We start from the raw sequence: 13,400 nt of genomic DNA on the forward strand, positions 1-13,400 counted from the left end.
CATTTGATAAACATAGTTTTGATAAAATTTAGTATATCTTTGTATCATGTACACAATGATCTTATATGAAATAGGTTTGCGAGATACTCGTATCAATAATTTTTTCCCAGTACGTACCTATTGAACGGGTTTTAACTTTCCAATAAGTGCATATTGACGCATTGGTTCCAATTACAATTGCTCCACCCACAACTGCCATTATGATAATTAATTGTTTGTTGGACAATCCTGTAAAGAATATGACGTACACATTAGTTCATTATAATGGTACTTATATTTTAGGTGTCATTGTCCGGAAGTTAAGGTACACAATACTCACTATATATTAAATAATAAAAAGTCAATTTCTTGTGTTACATACGTTTTTAAGATAAAAATGTGTAAACAAATAGCCAACAAAACTAAACTTAACTGTTTAAAATGAACTCAGAAGATTGTTTTCTAGCTTCTTTGTACTCAGTCACTTAATTAACTTTCAAATTATAGTTGCTAGCATTGTAGCTATGATAACAATTATAATTCAAAATTATTTTTTTCTGTTAAGAAAGGTTCAACGCAATTGGGCAAATGTTAAACAAAATAGTTTTGCTGTTTGATTACTTGTGAGGATGCTCCTTAAAACACGAATACTAGTTTGATGTTCATGTAAGCTGAAAAAACACACGACCTTCTCAAACTTAACTCAATGGCTATTTAAAATCGGTTGCTAGAAGCGAATCTTTGTTTCTGTGTTTTCGGGACTTTCACAACACGTTGGCATATATTATAATTAATTCATAAATTACAAGATTCGACATTTTTCTATCGCCGTGTTTCGTTGCAGCGGAATGAGTTTCTATAACAAGTATTGTTATATTACGATTGCGGTTTAACGTCTGCACAAACAATTAAACGCTTGGTTTCATCTGATAACTAGATATACAAGTAGTACGCATTTACCAAAAATAGCTAAACTTCTTGATAGCATGTATGCATATAAACATGTTTGAAGAAATAAATTATGTTTATTTTTTACTGTACATCTCTTAAACTGTTACACTAATATTTATAGTAAAGTAATAAATTACCTGATTCGTCATATTACGATGCATTAGTATCGCTTATATTCGTGATCGTGAAAAAGTGTCCCATTCCAGTTGTGGTATAATTTGCTGTAAAAATGGTAATGGTCCTAATGTTATTTGCATCAAACAAGAACAATACACACGAGTACATACGAATGCTATTTGTAGATGATGTATCTTTAAGATATTCCGGACCTCCAATAAGTTTTTCAAGTGACAATTATAAACAGAATATAAAAAAGCGCATTTATACATAACTACTTAAACTGAGCATTTAACAAAAAAAATGAAAATGAAAAAATATACTATCGAAAAAGCACGTTATCAAACAAGAATAAAAGCAAAGAATTAAATACAATTTTGTTCGCGAAATCAATTTTAAAACATACAAATTTGTATTGCAGATACGATGTTATAAATGCTGAAAATCATTTGAATTTTGAACAAGGTTTAAAGTGTAGAAATATGCTTATGCCTAACCATCCATCGTCAGTACTGTTCCTGTGTCGTTGGTCAAACGTGAATTATGTGTAGTTTCATCATCACGGAATGTCTCTGTAACCGATGTGGTATAGTCACCGGTGTCTTTCAAAATAATTAATAGTGTATGAAAAGTGTTTAACAACCACACCGTTTTACAGTGTATTTTGAATACATCAACCATCAATAAACATAATGTTACTTTTCACGTAATAGAACATTACGATATGATAAACGTGGTAGTGGCGTTATTTCTGATTAGGTAAACCAATTTTAAAATACAATTACATTTATTTTGTATTTTGCAATACAAATCAAGGTATGTATAATACTTATAAGATGCATCTCTCACTTTTTTCCATTGAAAACATTCATTGAAGCGTGTGTATTGGTTGAAGTATTGTATGACATGAATAGTTCAACAAATGTCGGAGAATTTGGTGTAACATCAAAATAATTATATTAACTTATTTTCAAATCCTTGTGAAATAACATTTTTAAACTCGAATATTGAAATTTATCTTCAGGTACAAAATAAATCTTGCATTATCTGGTTGATATATATACCAAGAGATATGCAGACGTCTCAATGTTTTACTCGAGAAAATCTATAACATAGCAATACGTAACAGTGGACGTTTCCTACCAACTGAGGCATTCGAGTTATTAAGATCTTATTGGTTACATGAACATGATAATTTTACAAAGCATTGTGAGCCCGAAAACGAACATGTCAACTCAAGGGAAGGCCGAGGTTAACACAAACCATTTGTTGGATGCCAATAGGTGTAATAACCCGTCTATGGCGTCTGATATTTATTTTAAGTAATAAACAGGGACCTATATTTTGAGCCCCTACAATGTTCAAATGATTTTAACTACAAGAGGAACCATATCTAAATCTGCAACAATGACGGATTATGTTAATAATGTGTAATACTTTGTTTGATGGAGTCCTCCCCTATTCACTACTACTGAGTATTAACACGGTTTAATTAGTCTATCATTGTTTTCAAAAATGACATGTAATCAAAAAATTCGAAGTGTGTAAACTATTTATATAAACTGTTTTGGACAGCAATTTTAAGTATCAGATACATGATAAAAAAGGAATAGGTCTGCTTAACCTCAGTTAAACATGAGTTCTATAGTTTGACGGCGTTTTAATTGTACAATGCACATATCGACATTATTATATATTTTTGTATTTACTACCAAGTAATATCACCAAATAAGCGCATGCGTCAATTATACTAATAGTTTACACGATCATTTCTGATCATTTCCGAGTCACCTGCAAAAGTAATCTTCACGTCATTTTGTAGATATGTTTACATTTTCTAAACAATAAAAATTATCATATAATACGAAAAATTTATTTGTTAAATATTAAGTAAAGTCGTCTTGCTAAAGAAACATAATGTTTTAAGAAAACTGTATACAACGTCATTAAATAAGGTGAACGCTCGTGCTATTTCATGCACTTTTCATTCACTAATCATAATAACTGAAATAGGTATTTACAAACAAAGATTGTTAAAGGTTTATCAAAAATTAAAGTTAAACAAAATTAACAAAATATTTATTTATTTATTTATTTATTAATCATACCGCTATATTGATATATGTCTGATGTATTATTGCCTGATATAATTTTTGTACTGTATATCATTCAACAAGAAGTTGTTGTATCAGTCGATGTTTGGAAGTAGGTCATATTATTCGCAATTAACTATAAAGTTATCATTTTAGTAAAATAAAATCAGATTTAATATAACAAACAAGTTAATACCCAGATGGAATATATGTTTGATACAAAAAGCAAAACAAACAGCAAAATACATATTTACAAATATAAGGTACAAGTGCTCATGACGTCATTATTGACAGGTCAAACGTCAAAAATCATATTGATTCTCGCTAAAAATGCAGTGTCGTAGCGATTTTTGTTCAGTATTTCTTTAAACATGGGGAAGTAGAGGTATGATATACAGAAAAAAATATAACCGCCTGATCTTGTTGTAATATATCAGGAAATTAGGCTGTGCACGCCTCGCCGTTAACAAATTCTAAGCCTTGCCTGATATATTACAAAAAGATCAGGCAGTAACCTGGAATTCTCTCTCTCTTTAATAATATGAATTTATATTATTATGGTTTGTATTTATTTATTAATTCAATAATATTAATACTCCAGACTCTCGCTCTCTGTAATACTATTTATACATATTATTTATGATTTATATGTATTTATGAAATTAATATTATTACCGTTTAAGAACACGGAACAACTGTTGATTCATTTAAACAGCAAAAGGTCAAAGAAAATAGTATATTGTTACGTGGCTTATGATTGTAAATGCTTACCTTGCCCTGGGCTTGGTAATGTAAAGATCTGGATGTAAGAAAGAGTTTGTGAACTTCGAACATAAACATCGGTCGCCTTTGTTAGCAATCCCATCGACAGATATGTTGCAGATGACACCAGTGTGATATATACATGCGCACTGCGTCGATTTAATAGTTTTCCGATGGATAACAATGCAATCAGTTTCATTGTATACTATTTTAAACATGCTTTTCATATCTTGCTTGGTATAAAGCCTGTAAAAAAAACATAAAGTTGTTCCGTAACTGTCAATATTATTACTGCAGGACAATTCCAAATTCGAGAAACGCAAAACTCTAACGCCAAGCCATGGCTCTGAAGAGACTGATATATACAATTAAGTCAATATGCAATACACTATACATGTACATGACAACTTCACAGCGCAGAATAGCAAAACATGACTGAATGTCATATCGACTATATTAATTACATATTATGTATAAATACTGACATACAAACGTTAATGCAATTGTGAAAAGTACAATGATACAAATGGATGATACAAATTTATGTTACACAACGGAGAAGTATATATACACTCGATATTTTACGTACTGGAAATGCTTTCAGTTATCGGGCATTAAACGTTTTCCACCATCAATTTTAGCAAAAATAATTATTGATTCGGACATCCTTATTTTTCCTTATACCAATGAATGCAATTTTTTTTTACAATTTAATTGTATCAGAGTTCTACACGTGTGTGTTCATCCGGTGATACATAACACATGCGCGTTTTTTTACTACCTGATGACGTATGCAAAAAGTCATTGGTCCATAACATTTGCTTCAATTTGATGCATATATACCGAATATGGACAATGGTTTCACCCGATAGCTCGAAGATAATGCATTGGAAACGATCGTAGTAGGTAAATAATAAGCTCAAAATCAGTTTCAGTAAGATGACAGGCGGAGAAAATTATTATAATTCGATTTTTTTGTCATTAGCCGGATTTTTTTCGAAAAAATCTCGGCTTATAGATTGATGTTGTCGGGCGGGCGGGGGGGGCGGGCGGGCGGGGGGGGCGGGCGGGCGGGCGGGGTGGCGGCGTGCTCGAAAATGTTAAAGTTCTTACTTCATGGTATAACTTTGGTATGCTTGGACCTAGAGTCTTCAAACTTGACATGAAGGTTGGCCAGGATTAACAGATGACCACTGGTCATTTCAAGGTCATTCATTTGAAGGTCAAGGTCACTGTGACCTTCAATATAAAAAATGTTAAAGTTGTTATAACTTTGGTATGCTTGGACCTAGAGTCTTGAAACTTGACATGAAGGTTGGCCATAACTAGTTAGTAACCACTGGTCATTTCAAGGTCATTCATTTGAAGGTCAAGGTCACTGTGACCTTGAATGTAAAAATGTTAAAGTTCTTATTTCATGGTATAACTTTGGTATGCTTGGACCTAGAGTCTTCAAACTTGACATGAAGGTTGGCCAGGATTAACAGATGACCACTGGTCATTTCAAGGTCATTCATTTGAAGGTGAAGGTCACTGTGACCTTCAATATAAAAATGTTAAAGTTGTTATAACTTTGGTATGCTTGGACCTAGAGTCTTGAAACTTGACATGAAGGTTGGCCAGAACTAGTAAGTAACCACTGGACATTTCAAGGTCATTCATTTGAAGGTCAAGGTCACTGTGACCTTGAATGTAAAAATGTTAAAGTTGTTATAACTTTGGTATGCTTGGACCTAGAGTCTTGAAACTTGACATGAAGGTTGGCCAGAACTAGTAAGTAACCACTGGACATTTCAAGGTCATTCATTTGAAGGTCAAGGTCACTGTGACCTTGAATGTAAAAATGTTAAAGTTCTTATTTCATGTTATAACTTTGGTATGCTTGTACCTAGAGTCTTCAAACTTGAAATAAAGATTGGCCAGTACTAGAAGATGACCACTGGTCATTTCAATGTCATTCATTTGAAGGTCAAGGTCACTGTGACCTTAAATGTTAAAATGTTAAAATTGTTATAACTTTGGTATGCTTGGACATAGAGTCTTCAAACTTGACATGAAGGTTTGCAAGCACACTTAGATGACCACTGGTCATTTCAAGGTCATTCATTCTAAGGTCAAGGTCACTGTGACCTTGAATGTAAAAATGTTAAAGTTCTTATAACTTTGGTAGGTAAAAATGTTAAAGTTCTTATTCCATGTTATAACTTTGGTATGCTTGTACCTAGAGTCTTCAAACTTGACATAAAGGTTGGCCAGTAATAGAAGATCACCACATGTTATTGTTGTTCATGTATATGCATGCATTCAAAACATAACACAAGGTTTGCTCATGCCTTGAAAAGTACTTACATTTCATTTTGACCTTTGAACAATATTTCAGTAATTTAAGTATTGCATTGACAAAAACACGAAAGGTACTTTCCTGTCATTTAAATCAAAAATCCGGCTTCAATGCGGTCATCTCCGACCGCGGAACTCTTGTTTTATTAATGGTTTGCTATGTAAGGCTAATTTGCAGTTAAGTTATCAATGCAACATGCAATATTAAAACACGTAAGTTACAAATGGGCTGATAATTTAGTGAGCCATTATTGATGATGAGACATACAACGATTCAAATACAATCAACAAATTCATAATTTCCACAGTTTATTTTAGTTCAATAAAAAAGCCGTAACTACGAGTGTATTTATTTCTAACCACCAAAGAGGCGATGTTAAACACAATAATATCCGAATGTCAATTCAATCGTCATTTTTTATTTTTGTCTCTAAATGATCTGACATTATATTTTTGGCATATTTTTGCGTTTTTAATTGGTGTACACAAAATAAACTAATCATTATCAAGGGGTTGGAAACTTAAGTGTGATTGTCGTTTTTCCACAAGTTTTCGCAGACAAAAGTCAACTGTGTGCACATTCGAAACGGTGATCTATAAATACCATTTACAATAATGTAAAACGTCCTCTACATATATCTCTAAATATAAGAGCAATGCACACTTGAACAATATTTGATACAAAATATAGCATCGCAGTTGTAAAGAAGCTTTGTTTGTATGTGCACAGATAATGAATAATGACCGGTATCATGACGAAATCAAATTATATGTAGCAAACATAACTATGTAATCTTATGTAATAGCGTATTGCATTGTTATTAACGCAACGCTTTTCCAAGTTGAATATCTCAGTTTGAAGTTAAGATTTAAATTTACAATTGTGCGTGTGGTTATTTGAGTACATTCTATGCACGCTCACGGTACGATCATTCAACCGTGACGATTTGACGCTTTAACATGTTTATCAGAAAACCTGCAACATGCCGGTTGCGCGGTGCGCTCATGAATTCATAAGCGCAACATTATTTTTGGAATTAAATATTTGTTTTCCGGGTGTAAGAACCCCTCTACTATGATGAAATTTTATTTTACAATTTTTTAGCAATATCGCATTTCACTATTTTCACGCGCAAAAAGATGAAGCCCTTCTTACCCGAGGTGTTAAGCGTCCTAATGTCACTTTAAAAGATTTTATCGTGAGCTTGTGCAGAATGTACTCAACGGATGGATGATTTTAAATCAAAAGCTATTTTTGAGATACACACGTTTGAAAATTGCTGCTTTAAAATAGTCCTCAAGATGTCAAATTTCACCATGAAACTGCATTTGTCGAAAAGCGACACGATTTAGTATAGAATATATGTACAAGGGGAAATTGATATAAAAACATACATTACTTTGTATTTGCTCTTAAAACAAAGACGAGCGTAAAGCAACGTACGCAACTGCATGTCAATAAGGCAATAATTAGTTATAACTAGTATGAAGCTAATATTAATTCTTACCGGCGCAATATAAAATCTGAGCATATATTGAACACATCAATATGCTTATTATTCCTTTCATATTGAGAATGGCGCGGCTTATAGAATTATTGAGCTTGCAGATTATACGAACTTGTTCACCGCCGATATTATTATGCTTTAAACGAGTTTAATGAAAAGTGATAGAAAACTTTCCTTATTGTTTACCGAAACAGGAAATATGTGGCGAGTTACGCGACTTTACCCCCCCCCCCCCCCCCCCCCCCCCCTCCCCCATGAACCTACTGTCATTTTAGAGAAAAACGTGGCCTTACGACATACGGGCTATTGTTTCCTTATTTCACTTACATTGACATCTCAGACAATTAAACAATTGATTATTGTTTGTAAAAATCGACACATTTTTTTCAACGTACATTTTACTTCAAAAATATTGAATGAAATGTCATTTGTGTTCTCAAACAAATTAAAAATAATCAATACTCCAAGCTGATATGTTTAACACTAATAATTGTATTGGTATATATTTACATCGAGCGTGCAACATATTCTGTTTTTGCTTCGTTGAGTCTGTTTCTCTTTGTCCACTATTTCCAATGACTGAAATTTTCGTTCTTCTTGTCCATACTGTGTGCCTGTCAAATACACACAATAATTTCTCTTCTAAATAACATGTATAAAACCATACAATACCGAATTTATCAAACCGAGAATAATTTCATGCAATACCTTTTCTTCATCATTTTAGACCTAATGTGTTCTTTGTTATTTTCTGTCTGTTTTAAATAAATTAATAACTTGTGTCTGGTTTGCACTAATTTTACGGTCTAGAACACACTTTGGGGCCAAAACGATACTTTAAGGCAGTAATCGTTTACATAAGAAACACTTGTTTATTACTCAACAGGTGAATTTGAACTGAATTGAACTAGCAATACTCCAACTCCCAGCTATTTACCCTCCGCGTCGCTGTACGTATGTACTCATAAAAGCTCAGAGCATTTAAGAAGAACCAATCGGCATTTTTCAAGTGGAAACTGGGTTCAGCATAAAAAAAACGATTGTGACTGATGTACATTCTATATACATGCAAATTAAATTAGTCATGTACTATTATTGTATTAGTTAAGTACGAAATTAGCTTTCAATTATTAATACTTTCCTCGTATATTGCTTTGGCGAAGATGTAACAAAAAGCTTGTAATAATAAGCGTTTTAAACTTTGTTTGAATGCATATCATGGACCAAGAGGGAAACAATGTGTTTCTTGTTAGTGATAGTGTATCAACTAAAAGGTAAATACTAGCGTCAACTTGTTTCAATATCCTTCAGTGCAATTCGAATTATGAAAAACTCTAAAACCATGTAGACAAAGTTCGGTTCCCAGAATGATCGCCGGTCATCCAAATCAATCCAAAGTGACCACAAGTCCGTTATATGCGTTTGTAGAAGAAAAATAATATAATGTCAAATAATAAAAAGGCATATGTTCATCAGCTGTGTCGTGGAAATGTGCAGCAACCCCAAATAAGGCGAATAAAAGTATATTGAATGATGTATTATGTACAGCACGATTGTGAGAGATATGAGTGTTCATCAAGTGTAAAAAGTTCAATCATGTATTTAACCACAACATTAAAACTATCGGTCATCATTAATCTGTTCGACGGATTTTTTTGTATTATACTCCAGTGCGCCGTTCAAATGTGAAGTTTCTTGCAAAATGAACAAAAACGTACAACTAACGAAATAACTTAAGGTAGCGCACCTCTAATGGGCACATATCCAAATATAATCTAATTAATTATTTTAGTAATCAGCATCATTTCACTGAACTACATGCAAATTTGTAGGTAGGCTTTCCATGCTTTTTAAAAAAATATACCGATTTTTTCAAAACCACTCCCACGCTCGGCTTTTGTCCAGTTTATTTTCACCCCTGGGGTATATAAAAGTTCCGTAATTCATTCAAATTTCCAAATATGGGCATGCAGTTGGTGTGTACAGATGCTGTAAAGGTGTTTAAAGTTTAAACAAGATGAAATAAGTATTCTGTTATAGACATTTATTTTTTACAAATTTTTATCTATGGAAGAGCGCCATGAAATGTAAGTGATTTCAGCCAAGTAAAAATTGGGTCGGTTAAAACAAAGTGTCATAAAATTCAAAATAGTATCATTTAAGTCATATTTTAAACTTAGTTTTTATAGAAACACTATATACAGCAAAAATACCAAGAACTAGACAGATTTACCGTTTACTTTTTGAAATGAAAATAAAAATGCAACATGCATGGTTCGTATTTTCAACAGTAAATCACCCAATTTCGCCATAACGTTGTTTTAATTTTAATAATTGAAGAATGTGCATAAAAATTGCAACATATTTAACAATAAATATAGCTTATATGCCATATTAAATCAAATTACGTTAGAAAATAAATAAAACGCGTCGCAAAAATGTATACGTCGTCGGCAGGATTCGAACCTGCGCGGGAATATCCCAAAAGATTTCTAGTCTATCGGCTTAACCACTTGGCTACGGCACCTAATAGTAGGCTCTTCAACCTTCGAAGAAATCGCGGGAAATCATTAGAGGTGCGCTACCTTAAAGCAAATAAATGCCAAACTGCCATTACAATTGTGTGGGACGTTTGGATATTGTCGAATTAAATGATGATGATGATGGTTATGATGATGATGATGATGATGATGATGATGATGATGATGATGATGATGATGATGATGATGATGATGATGATGATGATGATGATGATAACGATATAACATGCGAAGCCAAACATTTCAACATAGACACAGATAATTTGCATAGAAGCACTGTGTACAAATGTAGATTGGTTACCTCCCCTTATCTTTCGCTACACCCTGTATATTATAGTCAACGAAGTCAACGGTTATATTCAACGGGGGACCAGTTAATGTACAAATGGTGTGTTCGACTCCGATAAAAACATACATGAACACGACATGTTTTTTTTCAATATCATTACTACCATTAGCGTTATGCGAGTCATATAATATCAAACTCTATTCAAATACATGTCACTTATATAGCGCAAAAATTATTATTAAAATATTCTATTGCGCTTCACAAACACTGCACATTGGTTATCCGTGAAAAACATTGAACAAGTAAGTTTTAAGTCTTGATCTAAAACAGCCCTCATTGTCAATGATTTTTAAGTGGCTTGATCCCTTGCAGAACGATCAAGTTATGCATGCACTAATTACATGCGGTTGTGAGACATGTCTTCTTGAAAGGTCAACAACTGTCCCAGTTTTGTTTATGTCGTAAACGAACCATGGTGTTTTTCTTGGAAAGTGTCGGATATGAATGCTTATTTAGATAGTTCACATGCTATAAAGACGTTCATGTGTCTGTTGTAATAGGTTATCTCAGCACGAAGAACTGAATTTGAGCTATTGAGATTATACTATGCCGTGCGTCCGTCGCCGTGCGTCCGTCGCCGTGCGTCGCTTGGTGTGCGTCTTCTTTTTTTAGCTCATAACCACTATACAGTCTTAATGAAACTTAGTCAGAATGTGCAGGGGAACTTCGAATTTGGATCAAGTGGGCAAAAGTCAGTCAGCATGTCAAATCCTAGAAAAACATAGGTATTCTACCACTTTAGAAAGAACATTGATTATTCATCTTGATGAAACTTGGTCAGAAATTTAAACATATTCTATAACATGTTCGTATTTTTTCTGTGGGATCCGAAACAAGGTCGCTAAGTCAATTCCTATAAAACGCTCATATTCTGGAAGCCACATTTATGATTTCATCTTGATTAAACTTGGTAAGCATGTTTATCTTTACAATAGCTATGACAAGTTTAAAGTGATAGTATGGGCATTTTTCACTGTTGAATTGAGCTGAAAAGAATTAACAGGTCAAAAGAGTAAGTTAAAATGTGGTTACTGACCAATTATCTGCAACTCATCTTGCAACCAGTTGTGTATAAAAATATATATTATATTATATATTTTACGTGAACCACCCAGTCCTGTAAGCCGAAATGATCCGTAAAACAAAATGGTGTCTTTGTGTCGTATAAACGAATCTGCACTAAAACTAAATTTAGGTTCACATTGTACATGCGTAATCAATTGTCAAACGAAAGTACGGTTGATATTCAAATGCATTATTTTTTCTCTTTCCGGGATATTTTTTAGTATGTTGATGCTGCATTAACAAATATAAGTGTATATGAAGTGAAAATACAAAAAATAAACAACGGTTGCGATAGACACCTATAAACTGTTAGATGCCCATAATATCACTTTAAATGTGCGTCAAGCGGAGTCAAAACAAAAAGATCCCCAGGTCAAATCTTAAATTAGAAAAACCCTGTTAACTCTATAGAAGCCGCTATTTGTGATTCAATATTTATGAAACATGGTCAGAACGTTTATCTTGATTAGTTCGAATCCAAGTCGTGTTGAAGGTTTCAACTGGGCTCCGGATCATATTTAAAGCGAGAGTATACGATTTTGTCAAATATTTATTAATTTATATAAAATGTGTAAAAAAAAATAAAACATTTATTTTAATATTAACATGAGTCGAAAATGCGAAATAAGCCAGATAGTTAATTCTGAAATCGAAAAAGGCTTTACAGTCGAATTCGCCATAAATCATGCATGTACGATGTGAATCTAAATTTAGTTTAACGGTTCATTTTAAATTCCTGCAACAATATCTATTCTTAGGACACACGAGCACTAACTAAAAAGACGAATGCTTTGGTTATTGTAGGAAAATATGTACGAAATATCTTCGTCACAATCGGCTCGAGGCGCTAATTTGTCTTTGCTGCATTTTATGAAAATCGTCTTCAATGTATAATTTTTCTTGCCTATTCTGTATAATTGTAATATATTTTATAAATATATTTCAATTTAACACATATAAAAAATCGTATAATCTCGCTTTAAGAAAACTATTGTTTAACACACAATATGCCAAAGTTATGACTTAATATTGATGACACTTGGTCAAAACCTTTACGTTTACAACGGCTTAGACAAGTTTGAATCTACGTTTTGAAAAATTTTACTATGTCAAATCGTAGGAAACCGTACTGACGCTCTGGATGCCTATAATTTATGATGTAATTATCATAAGGGCCCTTTTTCAAAATGAAAAGAGAAAATATCACTGGCAATAAGTGAAAGGCCTCTTTCGACAAAGTTTAGAATTTTCTTGATGTTTTATAATTATATCTCTTAGTGTGTTTCGTTTCTTGGAATATGCCTTTTGCAGATTTTCCAATAAATTAGCTTGCTCAGAAGTTGTTGTCTGTCTGAAAACATGCATGATATCACATGAACACATACTTTTTCTCTTAATCACCTTCATCCATTTACCGGTAATTTGTTATTATGCACACTGTTTTATTGTGGCTATGTATTTGTATTTATATTCCATATACCGTTAACCTTGACCATAAAAACATCATTAAGTATCGCGGGCACATGCCTGTAACAATATTCGAATCAATTATTTAATGTTACTTGTTCCAGGTGTATGCCCCCGAAGGAGAGGATAAAGTAATCGCATCGTCCGTCCGTCCGTGAGATATAGAATTTCTGATCCGTTTGGTATCTGTCAACATAAACATTCAAAAGACCAGAAAAACTGCGAACAG

The sequence above is a fragment of the Dreissena polymorpha genome, chromosome 4 (assembly GCF_020536995.1).
Source record: "Dreissena polymorpha isolate Duluth1 chromosome 4, UMN_Dpol_1.0, whole genome shotgun sequence".
NCBI classification, from domain to species: domain Eukaryota; kingdom Metazoa; phylum Mollusca; class Bivalvia; order Myida; family Dreissenidae; genus Dreissena; species Dreissena polymorpha.